Genomic DNA, 10,210 nt, shown 5'->3' with positions numbered 1-10,210 from the left:
CCTAAATCTGACCTATAGGAGCACATGTTCCCCTATATTGGCAAGTTTTAAGCATCAGGGGACTTGAGAGAGAAATGAATTTCAGTGAGGGAAGAATAAAGTTACATTTCTTATATTCCTGAGCTGTGGATGTGAAAAAAAAATCACTATACATATAAGGCAGGTACATTAAAAATCAAATGAAAGTGTTCATGAAACACATATCTTCAATAAATCTCCAAATATAAATAGGATTGTCTGCATTATCTGAGCAATATTTAACAAGAAACAGAATAAATAATCCCTCATGACAATTATAAAGTGCATAACTTCAAACTAGTTCTTGGGTCAAGTATAAAGAGTGCCCATAGCAGTGGGCAGATTTTCCAATCAAATTTCAAAATACATTACAAAACTGCAGTAACTTAACAGAGTGATATTGGTTCAAAAATACATTGATTGTCTAGAAGAGAATACAAAGCCCCAAAACTGATTCAAGAATGTGTATGCAGAGCTTTACAAATGATAGAGTGGTATTTGGATATAGTGAGGGGGGGAAATGATTGTTGATGCATATCTTTGCTATAATTATTTGGATATTTGGAGAAAATTTAGGTGACTATCTATCTCTAAATTTAAAACACATTAACATATTAGGAGCTATATAAGTGACTTTTAATAATCCTGGGACAGGGAGACCATTTTAATTATTATATCAAAGAAAAACAGAATAGTTTAAAATAATACTTTTCTGCTTATATTTAATTATATTTATTTTATTATTGTATTATCTAAAACTTTCAGAGCAATGTAGAATATTGAATTGATAGCAAAATCTTATCTTTTCTGACACGTAGTAGTTCTTTGAGTCTTAACAACAGGCATTATATTTTTTGCAGTATTAGATAGTCATTATTATTCTAAAGAGAAATCCTTTCACTTCAGACTATTTACTTGTTTTAAAATCAAATCAGATGTCTTTGTTGACTTTTATAAAATGCTTTTTCATAGCGTCTAAGATGATAATATAATAAATTATATTAGCAGATCTATTTTTATTGATCTATCTTTGCATTTATAGAATAAAAATTTACTTTGTCATGGCTTATTATTTCTTAATACACTTCTGGATTCAATTTACTATTATTTTGCCTGGAATGTTTACTTCTATATCATTATAAGACTTTGATTTGTAGTGTTTAGTTGTGTTTGTGGGTGAGTACGGGCTATCTTGATCAGGCTTTGCTCTTAGAATTGAGCTAGTTTCATAAAATATGATTTTGCTTCTCTTCTTCCCTTCCTGTCTCTCAGAAAAGACAGATTTCAGTGATACAAAATATTTAATTCTAAAAACACCTTCTCCACACTAATCTTACACTTGAAACTGAGAGAGAGACAAGTCAAATAATATGATTTATATGTTGATCTGGCACAACTGGGTGAATATAATCAAATTCTCTTTATTTTTCTTTCCCAACATCCCTTCTAAATATGAACTATAGGGCAAATTTTCTCCTGCGGCTCCATGAAAATTCTGGGGATGCCATGACTTTGTAGTCATTTTTAGATAATAATAAGATCTATACTTCCTCTAAATCACAAAGCAATCTCAATTTGATGTAAGAACACCCAGTTCCAAACTTGATTGAGAATTAAATCTTTCCCATTCTCTCAGTTGGGGAGGATTTCAAGTAGGCAATGGCACCTGGTAAGTGGGTACAGCCATTATTTTCTCTCGTTTTCTGCTTCTCCTTCAGCTTGCAAAGTGGTTCTGGGTCTTCCAAAGACGGTATGCAGAGAGGAAGACAATGAAAGAAGGTGCACGATGTACACTGGTATTATGTAAGATTGCTGCACATTCTCTGATTCTTGGTGCTCAATAAAGATGACTTTCTGGTCTGGGAATTACTGTTGATTCCTCAGAGGCTGCCTTTGCTAGGCCTTCCAAGCAGCAGCCTTTCCTCTAGTACCTAATCTTCCCATGAGCCTATCCATACTGAGTTCCAAATAGCACTCCTGGGCAGAAGCTGAAGTGTTCCTTGTCAGTTCTTAGTCTGTTTTGGCCCAAGGAATGAGAAGCCCCAAGGAATGAGAAACTCTCACACATTTTGTGCTTGTTATGCGCAGGGGAGCGTTTATACCCCCAACAGCCTCTATTTTCTTTCTCACCTGCCACCTCAGATCCTTAGCACAGCTGCTTGCCTTGAGGTTCCTCACGACGTGTCAGACACCAGTCTACTGAATGGTAAACTGTAGAAGTTTCCATTAAGGTCTATCAACGGTCCTGTTGAAGACCTTTTTTGTAGATTAAAAAGTGAGAAGCAAAAATTCCAGTCCATTTGGAATGGAATTGATAGATTGGCAGCAGCTCTCACTAAGAAATACCATCTGGAAATCCACTGTCAGCACTTCCATATTTTCAAAATGAGTGAATAATTTTAAGAGACCTGAAATAGTTTTGGTAATTTTTCATATGGTCAGGATATTCCTCTGAAATTTCATACTTACCGTGTTCTGGCACCTCAGGGGCAATTTCAGACATAAACTCGTGTCTCAGAGGCAGCCTAGGTTCATCTAGAATGTTAGGAAAGACCTCACGTAGGTCCTTTGGTGCCCAGTTGGGAGTCTGCACTGCTTCATGCTGCCACTTTCTTTAAATCATTGTTGGCTATTGTTAGATGAATTTAATTTCTTATATCTTGCACTTCAGAGCAAGGATCAGAAACAGTTGGCATTTCCATATTTACACTTGTATTCAAGTTAAAGTTAAGCTAAAAAAGGTAAACTTTTGGTAAAATCATCCTGAGCTTCCGTAACTGTTCGAGTAACTTCCCTCCAGACATTAACTATGGTTTGGTTTTTAGGTGTGACATATATACCTTGCACTGGGACGACCCAGAGGGATGGTATGGGGAGGGAGGAGGGAGGAGGGTTCAGGATGGGGAACACATGTATACCTGTGGCGGATTCATTTTGATATTTGGCAAAACTAATACAATTATGTAAAGTTTAAAAATAAAATAAAATTTAAAAAAAATAGAAATAAGAGGCCAGGAATAAAAGAACAGAGACAAAATTCTTTACCACTTGAATTGACAATACTTCTACACTAATTAGTTAATGGAGTTAAGCAATAACTAAGTTAATATAATGAACTCTTTTAAATGAGCTCTGAAAACCCCTACATTAAATAATAAAGATAAAGTAAATCATACTGAATGATGTGATATTTTCATGAACCATGATATAATTGTTAATAGTTATTTTCTATGAAGACTAAGAAAGTCCCTTCCAACAAAAGAATGTTAAAATCCCTCTTGAAATACACAACTATTATCTTGAAATATTTGTGAAAAATACTGGAAATGAAACAGTATGCTAAATTCACAAGCACTATTATTAATATTAATTAGTTTCTACTATACATTCTAGTTTAAATATCCTTTTTGACTTCTGTTTCAGTTTGATATTTGGAATATTTATGCTGTAAATTTGATATCTAATTTAATTTGACTTATAGAAAACTTCTCCCAACTAATTTATCTACAATTAAATTATAGATATATTAAAATTATAATATATGAGTATATGAATTTTAAGAACATAAAATTTAGTAGACACTTATGCATATTACCAAAGTGACATTCACTTTAGCACATGTTTCATAGCACATTTAAAAATATAATTTGATATGAAAATATATGCTCAGTATAGTCAGTTTTAAGGGAAATATCTTTTGATAACTTCATATAGTTGTATCAAATCTTTTGCTTTGTCATTGTTGCAAGCAACAGTATATTCAAATATATAGTTATTGAGTGACATTATATGCATTCTATGGCCAGGTACTATGCAGGTAAATAAGATACACCACCCTTGTCTTTAAGCTTTTACTTCTGTTAGCTAGAGAAAGAAAAACTTTTAATGGGAAACAGTGAATTATGATTCCAGACAATAAATAATTAACAAATGTCCTTTCCAAAGTAAATTTAGTGGGACTTTAGAATTCAGAGAGCTCAGTAGATAGAGAGAAGTAAGGTTCTATGGAATAACTGGAAAATAAGTTCATCTTTCATGATTTCAAAGGATTAGAGGTGGAGAACATATTTATGAACACACACAAGCATGCACACTTCATGAACAAAATTACAAAGGTTTGAACACCCATCTTATATATTGTGGAGACAGAGAATATGGCATAAACAAAAGGAACAAATACTAGCATTAAATTGGAAGGAGGGGACTTTCCACATGGCTCAGTGATAAAGAATCCACCTGCCAATGCAGGAGACCCGGGTTTGATCCCTGGGTTGGGAAGATCCCCTGGAGAAGGAAATGGCCACCCACTCCAGTATTCTTGCCTGGGAAATCCCATGGACAGAGGAGCCTGGTGGGCTACAGTCCGTGGAGTCACAAAAGAGTCGAACATGACATAGCGACTAAACAACAAACAACAAAAATTGGAAGGATGTTTTGGATCTGGACTCTGCCAGATCTTCAATGTCAGGATAAGAGATATCAACTTTATCCTAAGGATAGGATTGTTGGATGGAAATGGTAAGATGAAATTAACTCTATAGAACTTTAGAAGAGGGCGAACCATTGGAAACTTGTTAGGAGATTATTGCAGTGGTGCAGATCGAGGAGGTCAAAAGAACCCCAAACAGGATGTGGAGTGACGGTGAAGGAAAGTGGGTGGATTCCAGATACACTGAGAGAGAAGCACCGATACAATAAGGTAAACAAGTTCATCAAGGGAACAGGAGGAGGAAAAATCAAAGAATAAGCAAAGATAGTCTGGGAGATGTTGTGATAGCAGAACATATTGATTTCTAATCCTATTTAGCAGCTGGCTTTCTCTTGAGAGAAATACTCTAAATTATTACTTTCATTTCATGGATTTAAAACATATTAAAGTTTATATTTCAATTATGAGGTTTATCATTAATGTGGAATTTTACATGCCAGTTATTTGTGGATGGAATCAAAGTTTTAAAGTTATCTTGAGGAAAGATTCCTTATTACTATTATCATTTTAGGTAAACTAGAACCTAATTATTTTTGAAAATTATGTATTATGTACCATTACAAAATTTAGATAATAAAATAATAGCTTAGTTTATCAAGTTTCTTCCCTGAAGAATCCCATAGACAGAGGAGCCTGGTGAGCTATAGTCCATGGGTTGCCAAGAGTCTGACACTACTGAGCCACTAACACTTCTACTTATCAAGTTTATGAGAACAATAAATTACCTTATAACATCTTATTTTAACTGCAAATCATGTTTGCTTTCTGAAACAGTGAGAAAAATTGCATTTACTGAAAAATACAAATACCTCCAAAGGAGTATCAGGATCAAATGACAGCGTCTCTGATGGATAAATCATCTCTTTCCTTAGGTTTCTTCCCTGAACTCCACATTGGTTGCTCCCCATTCTCCTGCACTGTTAATCCCTGGTGATGATTAAAATGTGTTTTGAGTCAACATCTTAGAACCTAAATCTTTGGTAGTATCAGAAGCTATTGCAGTAAAATATTGGGGGACACATTTGCCACAGTTTACCCACATGGTACTTTTTCGTAGTATCATCTATAGTCCTCTGAACATTTGTAGGTCAGGCTTATAAGGCACAACACAGAGGTTCCATCTTCCATCTTGCTCTGTGCTGCTGCATTTGCACATTTATGCACTGTATCAATCTGCTGGGTGGATTTTATTTTTCTCAGTTGGAGGAGGATGTCTTTTCTCTTACCTGTTGCATTTTGTTCCTAATGTGTGGTGTCAACCTTACTAGATTTCTTTTTCTTTGTCTTTATCAGCATTCCCTTCTAGAGTTTGTCTTTGCATGTACTTTGCCATGTTACGTTTCCCCATCAGCCTCCAAATTCTATATAAATATCTTGTTTCCAAGGCTCTCTGAAGCATCATTACACATAGTGTAGTCCACAGATCCACAGCATGGGCATCACCTGGAAGCTTTTGAGAAAAGCAAAATTTAAGCCGTGCCCCAGACTTGCTGAACTAGAATCTGTATTTTAATCAGGTTTCTAAAACAGTAGCACACACATAATAAGAAATCACTGCCCTAAAGGACCTTTCCCAGCTCCATGCCCTCTGAGATCTCATCTATGTGTTCTCTCTGGCTGTTTAGTTGCATGAAATAATATCCCCACTGATTATTCTAACATCAAAGCCAAGACTGCACCCACTTGGTAACAGCTGCTTGTGTCTACATGGATGCTCAGATTCAATGATCTTTCTGGTCTGTCCTCTCAGCACTTTGGATTTGAGTAGTCATCCTGCCAACTGGGCTGTGAGTGTGAAGGAGAGGATTGTGGTTAGGACACAGTAAACTAGGTGCTTATCTCTGTCATTTTCCATTTTTACCTTTCAAATTCATTATCTACTACCCACCTGTGAGGTGAAGAACAAATTGTATCTGCTTAATAATGCCACTCTTATTTAACTACTGTTCTCCCAGCAACAGGGCTTACTAAATTTAACTCTTTACTTCTCCCACCACAAGTTGGTTATTTTTGTGTTATTACCTATTTTGATTGAGAGAAACAAGTCCCCATTGGTAGGACTGGGCACATTATTGCAGAAGAATCTCAGAAAAAGAATAGTCTATTCTGTACTGCTATAGATTATGAAAGGTATCCCACAACCTTGTTGCTAGTCCAGGTCACAATAATTTTTATTGTTGATTTGGTTGGAAAGTGGCTTGCTAAAGCTTTAGTGTAATCTGTACTGAACGCTTGTATATTTTGTAGTTTTCCATTGTGTTTTGGAGTCCTTGGAATGGCCAAGTGTTGGGGGCCAGAGTGAGGCACTCGGCCTGTGGCAAAGGTCATGAGGAAGGAGGCTCGACATATGCAAAGGCGGGATTGAGCCTCAGGAGTCCCCCTGGAAATCCTCGAGCATCTACCCCCATAACCAGAGCCTGCCTACTTTACTACTTTGTGCTCTCACCTACACCTCTGACTTTACGGGGGGCTGTCCCCCACCACCTCTTTCGGAGAAGGAGTTAACTTAGAGCTTCAGTTAATAAAAACTCCTGGGCGTGACAAGAGTGTTTTAACCTACAAACTCCTCTGAAGGTTCTCTAGCCTGCCTGACAGGCTTGTCTGGCCACATGTAATTGCTCACAGCCTCCCAACTGTGAGAGGCACGAGATGCCTTAAACCTTCTAAAAACAGGTTCCTTAGAAAAGTTAGAAAACCATTAGTATAAGTATAGTGGGCTGATTAGAAATTGTATTGGTGAAGGGTTTTTCATTTGTTGAGCCAATGTTTGTTGCTAAGTCTCCATATCCCCTGCCCTTACACACATTAATGAATATATAGAAGAAATAAGTATTAACCTTTGATATTAATCACGTTAGACCTTAGGCTAAGTAAATTCTTTCCTTAACTAAAACCCACTACACCCTCACCCTATAGGAATGTAACTTTATTTGGGTGGCGTCTGTTTTAAGAATAATCACCCCTGGAGAAATAAGTGTCCTGGTTGACTGACCGCTGTCACAAGGAGAGGGTCATAAATTGTCAGCAGGCCCCCTGGCCAGAAGATGATGTAACACCCCTAAGACCTCTGTATACATTTGTATGAAGCACCTGACTTTGATAAAAGTCAGGACTGCTGACCCTGCGTGACTTTTGCATAACATCTCAGTGTATAAAAGTAGACCATGGAAAATAAAGAATTGGGATCAGTTCCTCGAAATACTGGTCTCCCCATGTCTCTCTCTCTCTCAAATTCTGGCTAAGTCTCCATCTGGAGCGCGGAACCCGCCATGCTTACTAATTATGCCTGGGCTTCTAAGATCCGACTGGGGAGGCCTCAGTGTCTCCTCTCCTTCGGGAGAACGGAAGGATGCCTGCGGCCTCCGTAAGTGGTGCAAACTTCTTGTCTTGAAGTTTTATTGGTCTCCTGCGTAAACCAAGCTACTCAGCCTCTTTTCTCCACTGAATTTTCCTACTGAGCTATCCTCATTCTATTACTCTTTATACCTTTAATTAATATCTAATTGAAGCTATTGTATCCTGATCCTCGCCTACGCCGTCCCTGCTTCGAATACCCTGGATCAGCCGGGGCTGGACCCCAGCAGCCAATTGACATGAACTGATTTTTAAAAAGAGAAAGATAGACTGTACATTTCAGTATACACTCATTGAAGCACAGAAGTGGGCTCCTGTTTTTCAGTTGTTCCTTTCTGTCTTGAACTTGGTGGAGATCTTTCACACACTGTAGAAGTACAGCCAAGGAGAAAATTAAGAAGTAGATGCTGTCTTTATATTCTTTTGTGGAGGGATGCTGTAAAATAATTCAGAAAAGAAAATAAATAATACATGCTACAGTTCAGGAAGAATTAGAATAATGTATATAATGAGATACTCTCTTAAGAATCATGCAATGTGTTGCTGACATACAGGTGGGTTGAGAGAGTTAAAAGCCTCTAAGAGAAACTGGTTATATACAAGAGGAACTCTCAACATCCTGGTCAAGTAAGGATTCAGAAAGTATATAATTACTGAATCTGATTGCAGTGATCATAGGCCAATATAAAGATGTATATGTAAAGGATAACCAGCACAGGTTGTACTCAATGATGTGTTTTCATTTATTTCCAAAGGTAGTTGTACTGTTTCCCTAGGCTGACATAAAAATCTCTTGTAAATTCTATATTATGAGTAAATAGCATTTACTCTATACCAAGATCTTTGTAAAAAAGTGTTGCTGTTGCAAAAAAAAAAAAAAAATTGATGTTGTTTTTAAGTATTGGGTTATTATAAAATATAATTAAACCAAGATTAAATGTAACATGAATTACATTTTAAATTAAACTATACTTTATATTAATGTTAGTTTAGGATATTTGATCTTGAAATTATGTTCTGTTACCTGTTTGCAAAGATGCAATTTAAAGCTTATCACTTTAAAATGAAATACCTTTCTGCAGATGTATAAAGAATGTAAATTCAGGCATGTATAATGTTTAAAATTAAGAATTTATTTAAAATGATGTATTCTTCATATGTGACTAACTTTTTCAAGGTTTTGATATCAGTTACCTTGATTCCTGGGCTGAAATTATCTCACTTACAATATCCTATGATGATAGTTCTACTCTGAGACCTTCTGAGAGCTGAGGGGACATTGTCTGTTGTTGCAGTTGTTGAGGAGAACAATGTCACTTTATTGGGCAGGAGATGGAACATTAGACACTTGGTACTTCACAGGACAGTCCCTACAATGAAGAACTGTCCTGAATACTGCATGGTCTTTAAATGCCCATCCTGATATTCATTTAGGAAGCTGAAAATCCTGCTGATTTGAGTCTCATTTTATATATGATGATGATCTGAGTCACAATTTATATATTGAAACAAAGTCCATCTGCATAGTTTAATTTGTGTAACCTTTTTTAAGCATTCAAAAACACATAGATAAGAGTAATTAAAATAATAAACTTTCAGTGGTTGTAATTTGGTTTGGAATTTTACCAAGATTTAGCTCACCATCTTGGATAATCTGATCAATCTTCAACAATGATCTTTGTTAAATCACTGATGAAATAATCTATATTTTGTAGCTATGTGTTTCTAACAGTTCTTAAAGGAGCAAACATATAATTACTTCACTATATTATCTAGTACAGTTGTTTCCAAGTGTTTAACATAATGAAACAGACATACACAGGCATACACACATACATACTTATTTCATCAATTTCTACTTTCCATTCACTTATTCTTTACATTATAATTAAGGCATCAAGCTTATATTTAAAAATTATTTATAGGTAAGTTTATCTATGAATTTTCATTCAGAATAATAATGGGAGGATTACAATGTATTTGTTATTAAAAAAAAAAGGATATATTGTGTGTGATAGTAATGAGATCCATTGTCCTATGAACATGTTATCTCACGTTGATTTGTGTCTCCTAGCAGGACACTTGTATTATGGCCAATTGTTCAGCAAAAGTTCACTTTAGTAGAAGGACAAATGACGTTAGAGACACAGAAAGCAGGTGGGGTAGTATGTGGGAAACCAGAGCTTTTTGTTCTAATGCATCCTTACTTGCTGTGTGATTCAGGACGAGTCAATACATTTCTCTGGGCCTGAATTTTTCTATTAAAGTGCTGGAATTCATAAACTCTAAAATGCCTAAGACATCATGTTATTGTTGGTAAAAATATTTTCATGATGTAGAATCTACACA

The sequence above is a fragment of the Bubalus kerabau genome, chromosome 3 (genome assembly GCF_029407905.1).
Source record: "Bubalus kerabau isolate K-KA32 ecotype Philippines breed swamp buffalo chromosome 3, PCC_UOA_SB_1v2, whole genome shotgun sequence".
NCBI lineage: Eukaryota > Metazoa > Chordata > Mammalia > Artiodactyla > Bovidae > Bubalus > Bubalus kerabau.
Note: the sequence above shows the minus strand (reverse complement) of the source record.